Source organism: Tupaia chinensis, unplaced genomic scaffold (assembly GCF_000334495.1).
Source record: "Tupaia chinensis unplaced genomic scaffold, TupChi_1.0 Scaffold000072_1, whole genome shotgun sequence".
NCBI classification, from domain to species: domain Eukaryota; kingdom Metazoa; phylum Chordata; class Mammalia; order Scandentia; family Tupaiidae; genus Tupaia; species Tupaia belangeri.
This window is the reverse complement of record NW_006159532.1, coordinates 382292-396603: the sequence shown is the minus strand read 5'-3', so window position 1 is coordinate 396603 and position 14312 is coordinate 382292. Positions and strand designations below refer to the sequence as shown.

Sequence of the window (14312 nt, the reverse complement as noted above, 5' to 3'; positions counted from 1 at the left end):
ACAGAGAGAGACATAGAGACAGAAAGCGAGAAATCACCCCCCAGGGGGGATGGCCACGACGCAATCCCTTCTCCTCCATTCTCCTCTTGGGATCTTGGGCATGCACGCACACGCGCCCAGTGTGAGTTTTAAACCACCGGGTCCGGGACGCAAACCGCGGTCGACTATGTGGGAGTCCAGTGACATAGCCATTACGCCAACTGCTGGTTCCCTCAACTCCATCTTTTGTCCACTGTTGGCAGAGCCCCCGAAGTCATGACTGGTAACTAGAAGTTCTAAAATGGGTCCATTTTCCAAGAAATGGGATGGGGAGAGCTGTGTTTGCCAAGTGGTGTGGCCATGCCTGTCAAGCCTGAGCCATGTGCTTGGTGGAGCCGGAGTTCTTCCTCTTCCCCAGACATGCTGGCACATTATCAGACCCACAGACTGTCCCTGTGGAACCTCCTATCAGAGATCTAGGGCCTTGGAAGTGACCAGATTCTAGGCCACTTCCCTCATTTAAAGATGGGAATACTGAGGTGTCTCCCCAGCTAAGAGACATTGACCACCCAAGATCATACAGCAAAAGAGCATTTTTGGTCTTGGCTCCCAGTCCTCTGCTCTTCTCCTCCTGCCATTTTAACAGACTAGTGCAGGCCACAGGCCCTCAGTGCCCCTGAGATGGTGAGGACTTCAGGCATGGTGACAAGAGGTGAGGGAGCTGTCGGATGCATTCTGGGAGGGCAGAGCTTCCTGCCTTATGGAAGAGGCCTATGTCGTCAGGTGGGAGAACTACATGGGGGACAGAGATGTCAGGGCAGCCCTTCAGCGGCCGCCCTTTCTGAGCTCTCCCAGGCTGATGGGGGTGAGAGGACTTCATTTGTCTCCACACTGGGGGACGGATGGCTCGGGAGGAGCTAATGAAGCCGTTTTCCCACCGACATGCTTAGACAGTGATGGATGGCTCACGGGGAGAAGGCAGGTGTTGGCACATGGCCCATTGGGCAAGGTAGAGAACAGCATGTCTCTCAATGTCACTGTGGGTCGCAGTGAGTGCTGGGCAGCTAGTGAGGGAGTGAGTGGGCTCTGGGGTGCCATAAGAGGGACCCCAGAGAGAGCCAGTGTCCCCTTTGTATGACAGGCAGATAGGATGTCAAGGTTACAAGTGTTATAACAACCATATAACCCAGCTGCTCACCATCCAGAGAGGGATAGTGAAGTCACCAGAGTCTCACAGCAAGCTAAGGACAGAGATTTCTGAGAAGGTCTTTGGCCAGCTAAGAGAGGAAGAAGAGAAAGAGAACCCTTCAGATATATCACCACATTGCTGTCCTTGCCTGTGAGGGCCAGGGAAGCTATGGTCCTGGTCTTTACCTGGCGTTAGAGATCTTGATAGTCTGTTTGCATCTTCTCTTCTCCCTCACCTGCAGCCTAAGCCATGGCTCACCTCCCTCAGCCTCTGAGCCTAAGCAATGCCCTGTGAGAGGTGGGTTGCCTTCTGAGCCCCACTCGTTCACCTGTCTGATAATCTATAGGAGATGTGTGCCCAAATTACCCTCTCCAGTAGCACATTCTATTCAGCCGAGTAGAGGGACACTGAAAACATTCCCTGGCAAGGTCTCCACCTGAGTATTCCTCCTCTCCTTTATTATTTTGGGGCACCTCTCCAAAGAGCTTTGTCTTCCAAGGCAGCCATTGAAATAATTGAAAGCACTACAGTTAGCGATGCCAGGGGTCCTGACAAGTCAGGTTTAAGAGAGGGAGAGGGATTGAGAGTGAGTCCTTGGCCTCTTTGCCAAGCTTATCACAGTTTCATTTTAACCCTGGCCACTGAGATCTGGACTTCTCACTGGTTTGGTGATCAGTCTGGCCTGGGACAGGTTTGTGTCATTAGCTCACTGGACACATGCCATCACAGCCCTGGGAGGTGAGTTGAGCACCGTCAACTGCAAATAGGGACATTGAGGTCCAGAGATGGAAATGACAAGCCCAAGAGGATAAGTGGGCTGGGGACATTCCTTCCCTTGCCCATGTCAGCACAGATTTGTCAAAGCGCTGTGCTAAGTGCTGGCAATGTAAGGTGAACAAGAGAGTTAAGGTCCCTGCATTTGAGGACTTTTCAGAGGCCCCAGGTCCCTGCATCGTGGGGTCTCTGGCCTCTGGAGGGACATGAATTGGCAGGGGCACCATCTTGAGAGTCCTTCTCAGGTCTGAGTCGGTGTCCAGATTTGTACACATCTCAGAGATTTTCCATCTGCTCATGGAACTTTCTCCCAGCCTAGTCCACAGCATCCTCCTGGGCACTACCAGGCCTTCAGAATATCCATTGACCCCTCTAGCACCCATCTTCAGCTCCCGCCTGCTAATGCTTCCTCCTTTATGCACCATCACTATTCCTGTTATTCCCCATTCACAGAAAACAAAGAACAAAGAGGAAAACTCTGGCCAGCACAGCCTTTTGGGTGAGGGGATAAGACGTAAAGACCCATCCCCTCAATTTCCTGCTGTCTCTGGCAGTTGCACAGAGATGTCTGGCCAGCCCAGGGTCAAGATCTCTTAAGGTTTTGAGGATTGGAAGGGCCCTGGTCTGGATGCCAGGGCAGCTTCCTCTCTCCCGCTCCCCTCACCCCCCCACAAACCATCCTTCTCATCTTCAACCTGCCAAACCCAGATTTGTCTTGCAAAGTGGCATCATTATAAACGCATCAGCCTCCTCTGGATGCCTGCACCCGCTCCACCAGCCCATCCAGGCTCGATTACATCTGAGGCTGTCTGGGGTAATTAAGTGACATTAGGACGCATCCCCTGCCTTAATGCAGTGTTCAAAGCCCTGGGCTCCTGCGTCCTGGGAGACGCTTCCACAGCACCAAGGCTGTGTCTGCCTAATGCACTGCGCGGTGATTGTGGCTAATTACTCTACAGACAGGCCTCATTAGTGGCGAGTTTGGCTGGAAGGCGGGGAGCAGGCTGCCTCTGCAGCCTCCACCAGCCCACCGGGTCACAGCCTGGTCTGCCCTCTCCCTCCACAGCCCAGTGTGCTTTGTTCTGCATTAAGGTGGGATTAGAACAGGGCAAGGGCCTTCCAAAAAGAGGGCTCATCTTAGAGACCGAGCTAGCTACAGGGCCTTCGGGCACTTTCTCGCTTTTATTCAAGTAGTGAGCCAAGGTCCAGAGGGGCTTACTGACTCGCCCAAGGTCACCCAGCACAAGTGCAGTATGCCATTTTTTCTAACCTGCCAGGATGGGAGAGAGAAGAATGGACTAAATGGGATTATGCACAACCAAGACCCATCTGGATCCAGAGCTCCTGGGAGGAAGGGCTTGTTCTAGGCAAAGGAATGTGAGCAGAAGGTACATGTGGCACTTCTGGAATGAGGTAAATAAGTTTCGGGGGTGCCTTCCTGTAACATTTGTCCCCTTTCTGTTGTCTGGGTGACCCCAGGATAATCTTCAAGCCATGAGATGGGGAAGCCACAAGATGGAAGGAACCCATGTCCCGAGTAACGGCGTGGAGGAGAGACATTCAGGAAAGCGGCCTGACACAGACTTCGCTTAAGTGAGAAATAAACGTAACTGTGCAAAGCCACGGAGCCATTGGGGCTGTTTATTAGAGCAGCGTGTGTAAGTTACTCTGACTAATAACGCAGTGGGGTCAAACTCGATGGGATGCAAACAGGAAATGACTGGTGTTTTCAATCGCTGTCTTTAAACTTGCTCCTACCGAGTTTCCTTCCCCTGTTTCTTGGACTGACTTGGAGTCACTGTTGGTTTCAGGAAGAGCCTTGTTTTATTAATAAGGACTCACTTTCCAAACCAATCCAGTTTCAGTTAAAACTTCAACCTCACACCCTATTTAAAACATCTCCCTTCCCCTCAGTTCAAATCTGACCCATGGCTTGGGGAGCAAGAGTGGGGAGTCCAATCTTTCTCTTTCCGTCTACTTTTTTGCCGTCTTGCCACTGGCTCCTCTAGAGTCAGGGCAAAGGGAGGTGGGGGGATAATGGGAGAAGGGACCAAAAATCTTCCATATTGCCCATTGCTGATGCCTGGTGTCAGGCCCACAGAGGCTGGTGAACAATGCTTCATGGGTCCCATGGGGGCTCCATGTCAACCCCCACGCTGCACGCTTCCCTGCTGTGGGTAATGCAGGTGCATTCTGGATTCCCATCTTAGACTTTCCTTCTTCCCCTCGCCCACCCAGTCCTGGCCACTAGTGGCACATGCCACGTCTGTGGGAAACTCATGCATTCTCTTGGTAACTGTCAGGAGCGCAGCCTGCACCCCGATGCCATCACCGTCTGTGTGATCTGACACACTGAGAGGCACAGGGCCATGAGTGATGGTAAAGATATCCTTTCTTGGGGCTCTGCAGAGGGAATAAAGAATACAGAAATATAAATGAGGCTTGGAATTATGATGCTATAGATTCTCAATACCCATGTTGAGGGGAGTATTTTGAGTCATGAGAGGATTCTTCTAGGGTTTACTAACTTGGAGGTGAACTAAGAGGAGAGGTTAGACAATCTCAGAGTCTACACCTGCAAGGCATTGACTGGTAACTGGTGAAACCTGGCTGGCTCTCTGCTGCTGGCTCAGAGCCCTCTCCACATGAGCTACTGACAGTCCCTGGAACTTCCCAAAGGAAAGCTGCCCCCGGGGAGGTGGCAGCTCAGTTAGAGGGAAGTCATTCATTGATCTGGGACATACCCATGTCTTCATAAACTTACGTGGATGGTCTTCTGTCGGTTTCCTGTTCTCATCTCCCCCAGTGCTACCCCCAACCACCTCACAGGATAGACCAAAGGATTTTTCCCTATCAGCCATGCTCCAACTCCCTAAGGATGGCAAACTCTCAGGCTACTCACAGAATGCAAACAAAATCACAGATGAGACTAAGCACAAAGACAACCACCAGCCTTTATGATCAAATGTGGTTTTATCTTCATTAGGAGACTGAGGGCAGAGTCCATATCGCGTATTTCTCAACAGTGATACCCAGAATGAGGCCGGGGATGGTGAAGGTTAAGTGATGAAGGTCCATCAGCATCTCTGACATGAAATCGTGAGACCAGACATTGAGCCAGGAGGGTCCTTACAGTTCAAATGAGGTCTGATAGAAGCTGCACAGCTACTGTCTTAGAGTTGGAGGAGGTGCTGGGGATTCCCTAGGTGTCCCATCATCACACAACATCTCTGAGGCAGTCCCAGAGAACCCAAGGTTCATAGAGCATCATTTGAAAGTCATGGGTTTATCCATTCCCATGGTATTATAGCAGAGGTTACGAGAAAGTAGGAATCTTGTACTCAGGCCCAGTTCCCTGGTAAGCTTGCAGGCTTTCTGGTGTGTGTGAGTGTGCATGAGCACGATCGTTACTTTCCCACCCTCAGCTGTGATGGGAGAAGTTGACTCATCTTTGAAAGGCAATCCCTATTTCCACGGTTCTACTTCCAGGTTGGTGGGCAGCACAGAGACTGCCATGGTTTGGAGAAGGTCACTGGATACAGCCACATTCTTAAAGTGGAGTTGATGATCTCCACTCTACCTCTGCAGACAGAAGGTGATGGATAGCTGTGGGCATGCACTGTGAGGATTGACACAAGAGCTGGGTCTCCCCACAGCACCCCACTGGCCCTCATTCTCTGATCATCCCCCAGTGTGGTGTTGGAGTCCGGAGGCTATTGACAATGAGAGGAATCATAAAGACCATCTTCTCCATCCTTCCTTCCTCTCAGAGTGTTCCAGAGAGGGATCTTCTCGGAGCAACTTCTCACGACCTATTGGCATGAGGCTGGGGATATATTCCCCAGCTTGGGGTGGCCTTGACCTAGAGGAAGTGAGCAGTTTCCTTCACCTTGTGACTTGATGGGGAGCAGAAGTCCCAGAAGTTTCAAACTGAGTCCTCTCTCCCCAGACCAAGCATGCTGAGATCCCACCTACCTCATTTATTGGGGTTAGAGCATCATGTCTAGAATTTTCCTGCAAAAAAAGCACCTCTTCCCAAGAAGAAGAGGAAGACCATAGATGGGGACCCTTAGCAGAAACTATTGCGTTAGACAGACTTTCTCAGGATCTAAAGAATTGCCACCAGGACAGGTATGTTTTGAAGAGTGCAGCAGAGACGACATTCTTCACCGACTCCTCCCTGGCCTCGACACCCAGCATAGGGCTCTGTGATACCTAGTACCTCCCCTCTACCCTCTGGGAAATATTCTCTCACCAGTCTCAGTCGCCAAGCCTGACGGTTTGAGAAACACTCCTCAGGGAGCAAAGGGCCTGGCTGGGAGGACGTGGAGCTGTGCAATCTCAAGGGCTGGCCTATGAGGAAGATGCTGAGGTCTCCCCAGGTGAGATCAGCACACATTTTAATCTGCTTCCCCTAAGGCTGAGGCTAGCTGTGTTGTAATAAGCACTAAATATGGAGCAGGTGAGCAGATAGTGTCCCCAGGTCTGTATGTCTCTATAAACAAAAACTGAACCCCCACCAGTCTCTCAGAGGGTTGATTCTCCAATCCTGCTCAAGCCAGACTGAACCCAACCAAGCCTAGCAGCCCACTGTCATTTGAACCCATTATGTCTTAACTCCTTTCACATGCAGACACACTCTTTTCTATCCAATCCAACCTAACTCAACTCAGTTAGAAGTAATGGTGGGACTGGCAGGTGGCATGGTGGTTAAGGTACTGGATTCCCTTATGATTGATTATGGTTCAAATCCCTGGTGGCTTGCATTCTCACTTTTCTCTTGTCTCTCGTCTCTTCTCTCTGGTCTCTCCTCTCTCTCTTAAAAAGTAATAATAATAATGATGAATAAAATTAAATAAAATGATCTCCAAAAAAAAAAAAAAGTAATGGTGTCTACCCAACAATGGGTGCTGCATACAGTTAAATAGGTTGTACCAACACAACAGTGTCTGGCCAAGCCTGCTAACCACCATGCCCCTGTTGCCCCTCTGCTGGGGAAATCTTGCCTGTGGGGAGTAGGAGAGGACAATAGGGGTCTGGTAACCCCTGTAGATCCACTCACATACACTCATCCTCTCCCAGTCCCCCTCCATCCAGTATCACACACGGGCTTCTGTCAGGAGGACCTGAGTGTTGCCCTCTTAGCCTCCGGCTGGCTGGAAGGTGTCCAGACTGTGTAGGCAGCACCCAGTAGATCATGTACTTCCTGCCCAGGCTGGAGACAAAGTCAAAAGAGCCATAGAGAAGGGAGACCTCGGAGCAAAGAGAGTCCTAGACACAAAGCCACAGAGTTACAGAGAGACAGATGGGTATGTGAGACAGGGTCAGAGAGAGATGGGATGGGAAGGACTGCGAGAAGGACTTGTTGGAGGGTGAGGAGATGCAGGGGTAGGTTGGTGATGAGGTAACCATGGAGGACATCTGGTTTAACCACGGGACTCCGAGTATTGAAGGGTAGAATTGGTCAGGGCTTCTTGGGCCCTCAGCTCACATCCTGACCAGAAGAAGAACTTTCCTGATCCTTCCCAGCTGGCCAGGGATGGTGAGGGGCAGGAAGTGGTCCTGGGTGCTGCCAGAGGAGAGCCATCTCCAGGTCACTGGGGAAACTGCAGGGGACTGGGAAGGAGAGAGGGAAGAGTAGGGTGGAGGGATTCTTACGCCCAAGTTTTCTTCCTTCCCCAGAAAAAAGAAGCGATTATGTTTCTTGCTCCTGTTGTCTGAGTTCACGTTTATGGCCAGGGTGAGGGTAAGTGAGTATATAGATGGGACTTCAGAAAGTTCATGGATGGGAGACCAGCAGTTGGCTATGTCGCTGGACTCCCATGTAGTTAACCTCAGTTCGAGTCCCAGACCCAGCGGCTTAAACTCATGTTGGGTGTGTGTGCGTGCGTGCCCAAGATCTTGAGAGGAGAGTGGAGGAGAAGGGATTGTGGCATGGCCATCCCCCTTGGGGGCTGATTTCTTGCTTTCTGTCTCTCTGTCTCTCTCTGGCTGGCTGGCGAGCGCACACGCCCTATAGCAAAAACCTCTTAAAAAAAAAAAAAGAAAAAAAAAAAAAAAAAGTTCATGGAGGGTCCAGCAGGTGGCATGGTGGTTAAGGTGCTAGATTCTCACATGGCTAATCATGATTCAAGCCCTGGACCTGACAGCGTGCTTTCTTTTTCTTTCTTTCTTTTCTTTTCTTTTCTTTTTTTTTTTTTAAGAGGTTTTTGCTATAGGGCGTGTGCGCTCGCCAGCCAGCCAGAGAGAGACAGAGAGACAGAAAGCGAGAAATCACCCCCCAGGGGGGATGGCCACGATGCAATCCCTTCTCCTCCATTCTCCTCTTGGGATCTTGGGCACGCACGCACACGCGCCCGGCGTGAGTTTAAGCCACCAGGTTCGGGACGCGAACCGCAGTCGACTACGTGGGAGTCCAGTGACATAGCCATTACGCTAACTGCTGGTCCCTTTCTTTCTTTCTTTTTTGGTCTTCTTTCTTTTTTCTTTCTTTCCTTCTTTTCCTTTCTTTCCTTCTTGTTCTTTCTTTTTTCTTCCTTTCTTTCTTCTTTTTCTTTCTTTCTTTTTCTTTTTTTTCTTTCTTTCCCTTTCTTCTTTCTTTCTTTCTCTCTTTCCTCTTTCTTCTTTCTTTCTCTTTTTTCTCTTCCTTTCTCTTTTTCTCTTTCTTTTTCTTTTTCTTCTTTCTTGTTTTCTTCTTTCCTTCTCTATCTTACTCTTTCTGGTGAGCCCATGTGCTCTACAGCAAATTAAAAAATAATGAATAGATTTTTTGGGGACCAGCAGTTAGCGTGCAGCTACTGGAGGAAATAGCTATAGACAGATTGCTGCCTTTAGCTGGCTGCACTGTGGGCCCTGGTGTGGTGACAAAGCTGTCACATAGTAGGCCCATATCATGTAGCTGCTTGGTGGAGGCCAGAGGTGGTGACTCTGGACATTCAGAGGTTGCCTATGAAGGCTAGAAACTTGCCGACCCGAAAGCACTAATGGATATTTGCCTGGCTTTTCCAGTTCGCCAAACCCTTCACCTGAGACCTCTTGTTGGAGTCTTCTCACCAGACCTGAGGGATTTAATCCCGTTTTACTGAAGAGGGAGCAAGAACTCACTTGTCTAAGGTCTCCCAGGGGCTGAGCTGGGACCAGGTCATAGCCATCCTGGTCCCAGACCTGGAAGACCCTGTCTAGGCCAGGCATGAGCCACTGTGCATGTCATTGCTGTCAGGACTGTCATGACTGCTTGCCTTGGGGAGAGTGACTCTAGGTGGTCAGTGTCGCCGGGAGATCACTCGGGGCACTTTTTCACCTCCACCCCTTTCCCGTGCGTTCCACAGCCCCCTCCTTCCCGGCACTCAGCTCTGTGCCTACCTGGGAGGCTCCTGGCCAGCTCCTGCCCTCTCTGGGCCTCAGTTTTCTCATCTATGAATGAGGTCGGTGTCCAAGACTGAGAAGAATGGCAGGTGGAAATGGCTGCACATGTCGGTTTATAAGAGGAGCCCAAGGCTCTTTCCTGGGCAGAGGAGCAAAGCTGGGGCCGAGAAGTCCCTCTTCTACCATGCAGCTCGCTCCCTGCTTCTCCCAAGCCCACAGATCACCCTGGAAACCATCTCTGATCCTGCTATTCCCAGTCAGCTCACCTGCCACTTCCATGTACAAGTCACAGCATCCTCGTCCTAGGCCTTCCCAGAGCCTGAGGGCATCCTTCCCATGCTCCAGTTCCCAGCAAGACCCACCCCGAGTGGGCATGGGCAGAGAGGCCCTGCCTTACAGGGCATGACATCCTGCAGGTGTACGTCCTCTCTCAGGGTTGCCCCCAAGTGAGCCTTTGTCTTCATGTGTTGTGTGATCCAGGTCAGCCCTTCCCCTTCTGGTACCCAGTTCTGTAGCTATCAAATGATGAGTTGTCCCTCTGACGTCACCTGTATCTGTAGCTCTTCTGGACCGCTGTCAGACCAAGGAGGGTGCCTGCACACAGTTCAGGTTCTTTGGCCTTTTGATCCAGCCAGGGGCAGGGTGAGGTGACCCCACTCTCTAGGGCAGGGCCATCCTCCCATCCCACCCAACGACCACCAGCCGGGATGCCAGAAGGCCTGTTTGGCACTGGTTTGGCCTCTCTGAGGCAATGATGGTGTGCACTCTGCCCACCTCATAGGATCAAGCATGGTCAAGAATAATGCATATGGGGACTGGAAGTGTCACAGGGAGGCCCTGCTGCAGCAGTGAGGACTGCTAAGACTCTGTTCCACAGGCCGGATCACATGGGAGGCCCAGGTTTGCTTCCCAGTCCAACCAAAAGGCCAGGCATGGTGATGTACACCTGCAGTTCCAGAGACTGGGGAAGATGAGGCAGGAGAACCATGAGTTTGGGGCTGGCCTGGGCAATACAGCAAGACTCTGCCCGAAAGATCTGGGTGGTGGCCCCAGCTGTGTAGTCCCAGCTGGGAGGCAGGAGGACCATGACACGGTAAGGGAAAAAAGTCTCCCCAAGAACAGTAGACAATCACCCAGCCTCTACATGGAGCTGGTGGTGGTGGTGTGTGAGCGCATGGGTGTTAGACCCAGGGTGTCTGGACTCAAAAGTGGCTCTGCTCTGGCAGCTCAGTGGCCCTGAGCAGCATTCATCTGCACAGCTGATAAATAATAGTAACCGATCTCATGGGGTTGGGGTGAGGATTAACTGAGGCAGTGTGTGAGAGCACAGGGAGCAGACCTGGTCAGGTCAGCATGCTGCAACTACCACCGCATATCCCTGCCCTAGCACCTCCTGGGTGTCTGATTCCCATCACCAACCTTCCCCCACCCCAGCCCCAATCTGACCTTTAACCCCTGCAGTCCCCTTCGCCCCTTCGTGTCCCCACCCCACCCCAGACCAGACTCCACCAGGCTCTCCATCTGCTTTCATGATGGCCTCCCATCTGGTCAACCTTCCCCATCCCAGTTGTCTAACGCCAAACCATTATTCATACATTAAACACTTAATGGGAACCAGCAGTTAGCGTAATGGCTATGTCGCTGGACTCCCATGTAGTCCAGGTCCTGTTCCAGGCACTGAAGTTGCAGAACTGAGTAAGATGGACACAGCGCTGAGAGTCTGTAGTACAAGTGAAACTGGGTATTGGTCAGCATGTAGGGGAAAAGGGGGACCAGGGACACTGCCCTGAGACCCTCACTCCAGAGAACCCAGGATTCATGGCTAGTCATAGACCCCTTCCCACAAACGGTGTCTACCTGTGCTCTGCAGAGTCCTCGGGACCATAAAACGGGAGAGGGGAGCAGGACTGAGGGCTTTAGGCCTCCCTTCCCCATCCAGGCCCTTTCTTCTTCTTCTTTTTCTTTTTTTTTTTAGGATTATTTTATTTAACTTTTATTTATTTATATATTTTAATTTGACCAGAGAGGGGCAGAGTGAGAGAGAGAGAGAGAGGGAAAGCGAGAAAGCAAGCTGCCAGGTTTGGGACTTGAACCATGGTCAGCCATGTGGGAGTCCAGTGCTTTTATCCACCACGCCACCTGCCGGCCCCGCAGCCCTTTCTTCTTGATGGGGGTATTCTGCATAGGGGCTTATTGAATGAAATCTGCAGTTGTAGGAGGTTTGGACATTGCTGCTCAAGTTCAACCCTCCTTCCTGAACAGACTGGAAAACTGAGATCCAGAGGGACTTGCCCAAAGTCCCCTAGATTTTAAGCCATTTGACTCCCTACCTAGTGCTTTTCTCACAACATCGCAGGTCCCCACTTTTGGGCCTGCAACCCTAGTCCCTACCTCTGAGTGGCCCCAGTCTAGCCTCTGAAACTGCCCATCAAAAATAGGTCAACCCCAACATCTCACACCCTAGCGGACACCTCCCCCTGCCAGCTCCCAGCTATCAATTGATTAATAACGACATATTTGAGATGGTAGCACAAATTAATTTCTGAATTGCGCCATTAGTGAGTAATTAATTTCTTCACTCTGGGAAATGAAGATATCCCTGATGAGCATGTTATCTAAATCTATAAAAGAGGAGAAACGCTGAACAGGCAACTGCATTAATGCAAACATTGATCTTTTTCCCATTTTCCCTTTCTTGTACAAGGCCTTTCCCTCCATTCCATCTCCCCACTTTTTGTGGGGAGGCAGCATCTGTTTTTCCAAGGAGGCGTGGGGGCTCTTGGAGAAGGGGCGGGCTTCCTCTCAATACCTTTGGCGGTAATCAAAAGATCATGTGTACTTACTGCGGCCAAATAATGTCCTTATTGGATGCTGTTAAGGATACGGTTGCCGTGGAAACGCAGATCTCAACCCTCCAGGTTTGGATACTGAACCTGGAACGTGCATTCTTCTGCAAGCTGCTGGAGGCCTGAGAGTGATGGAGGGGAGGGAGAGAGGTGGCTGAGCTTGGAGGCTGTGTGGTGGTCTTCTGTACCAGCACCTCTGCTAGGCAGAGGATGCCTCCTTTAGAAAGTCCTCCAGGATTAGCACTTCTCCACACTTGACCCACTCTCTCCCATCTGGTAGGTAGCATTTTTCTCAGCTGGCCAGATTCCACTTCACTCTTCTCTCTCTTGGACTGTCGAATATTCCTGTCTACGTGACTTCGGACAAGTCACTCAGCCTCTCTGTGTCCCATTTCCTTATATTATGAGAATTTAATGACATAATGAATGTAAAGAGCTTAGCACCAGGTCTGGCCTGAGGTGAGTGCTTGGTTAATGAGCAAGATTATTACCATGGCAAGTAGGGGGTGGGGGATCTGCCAGGGGACAGGAGCGAAAACTGACATCAGATCTGGATTCTTGGCCTGATGCTGGCTAGTGGAGTCTGGGCAGTCACAGTCTCTGGTCCTTGGTTTGTGTTTGAGATGGGGATGACCATGCCTTAGTCCCTGCTTACACCTGTCACCCTGGCACACTTAACAGCACAAAAAAGACACCTGTTGCACGCTCATAGTCCCCGTGGGGACCCAGAGTGCTGGGCTTAGAGGAAGCCTCAGGCTACCCATTCCCTGCTACTGATGTTGCAGCAGCCCCAGCTGGTCTGGGTCCAGCCTCATTAGCTCAGATTCCAGGTCCCGAGGGGCAACCTCGTGCAGCCCTGTGCTCCGAGGTCAGAGACGAAGAGACAAAGGCTGCTCGCCCCCTGCCTGGCCCCAAGCACCAGCTCTGGTGGGATACCGTGGCCCCTCTGACCCAGCTCAGGCTCAATTAGTGTCCTGGAAGAGAGGCCTGGCAGTGGCGTCCAGGCCAGAGCTTCCTGGGGCTCCCTGAGCAACCCGCCCCATTCAGGTCCTGGCGTCACCCTTGACCCAGGGGCCGGTTGTGCCTAAGCCTCTGCCTGCCCACAACTCATTAGTGCTCTGGGCTGAGCAGGTTCAGATGCACGTGGCCCTGTGAGTTCATCATCTTGCCGCTTGTAAAGGTGCCTGTTCTTAAGGCTGCACACAAGGGGTTTTATGTTCGGAGGGCCACAGGTCACCATCTGGGGCCTCAGGCTCCTTACCTGTAAAATGGAGAAAATAATCCCTACCCCATTGGTTGTTGAGCCAAACTGTAGAATGCATGAGAAAGAGCTTTGCAAACTCTAGGGTGACGTGCACCCCATGAGGGGTGGTTCCCCCTGAGTGACTCTAAAGCAGATGTTAGTGAAACTGGACTTGAAACTATACTGGCTTCTTTTTAAGCCCTTGGCTTTGGTCACAATGGCCAAGTTTCCATGGGAACAACCTAACTCCACCTGTTCACACCTGTGTGGGCAGAGGGGGTCACCTCAGAGGTCAAGGAAGCCTAGATTGTCATCTCGGTTCTGCTCCTGGCCCCTTGGGAACATTAGGCTGGGTGCCTTCACTTCCCCACCTGCTGATGCCACCTCTGTTTCTCTCATGGCTTCCTCTGAGGGGCTGGATAAAGGGTGACATTGCTAGTTTACGTGGCAGAGACAAACAAGGAATAAAGGCAGATACTCCCTGAAGCCAGGCAAGCTTTGCTCTGGCCTGACTCTGGGGGTCCTGGCCAAGTTATTTCACCTTTCTGTGCCTCAGTTTCCTCTTTGGTCAAATGACATTGCACCATCTGTCCTATGGCTGTGAGGATCAGCAGCGAACTGTGTGAGGCACCCAGCACAGAGGCAGGGTGCGGAATAGGAACTACTGCTATCGTCACGCTTTCTCTCGCTGACAAGGTTACGGCGTGACCGAGTGAGGAGCATCGTCTTCGCCCCTCATGTGAAAGCTGCGCTCCTGGGGCCTGATCTGACTTCAGTGCTCTGGGTCGGAAGCACACTGACCTTGCCCACAGTGTCCTGCCCGCCTGGCCCCAACTCAGGGGAAAGGGACAGCAGTTCAAGGTGACGAGGCCAGGGAGCTAAGAGGGAAGTGGGTCTCATGGCTAGCCCCTGGCTT

The 14312-nt window shown here is 51.5% G+C and overlaps 2 long non-coding RNA genes across 3 annotated transcripts in view; one reads left to right on the top strand and one right to left on the bottom strand.

Annotated features, from left to right (window-relative positions):
• LOC102498140 (uncharacterized) overlaps positions 1-3569 on the top strand; it is a 78845-nt gene extending 75276 nt beyond the window's left edge. The window contains exons 5-6 of one of the 2 annotated variants that reach the window (XR_333621.3): positions 3220-3330; positions 3422-3569. This is a non-coding gene — a long non-coding RNA (uncharacterized LOC102498140). The remainder of the gene's footprint in view (positions 1-3219; positions 3331-3421) is intronic. The other variant, XR_333620.3, reaches the window with a different exon arrangement.
• Positions 3570-4915: 1346 nt separating this feature from the next.
• LOC102497473 (uncharacterized) lies at positions 4916-13551 on the bottom strand. The gene is made up of 3 exons (XR_333619.1): positions 13415-13551; positions 12151-12275; positions 4916-5524 (listed from the first exon to the last, which is right to left on the bottom strand). It is a non-coding gene; the product is annotated as an uncharacterized LOC102497473 (long non-coding RNA).
• Between the last annotated feature and the right edge of the window lie 761 nt (positions 13552-14312).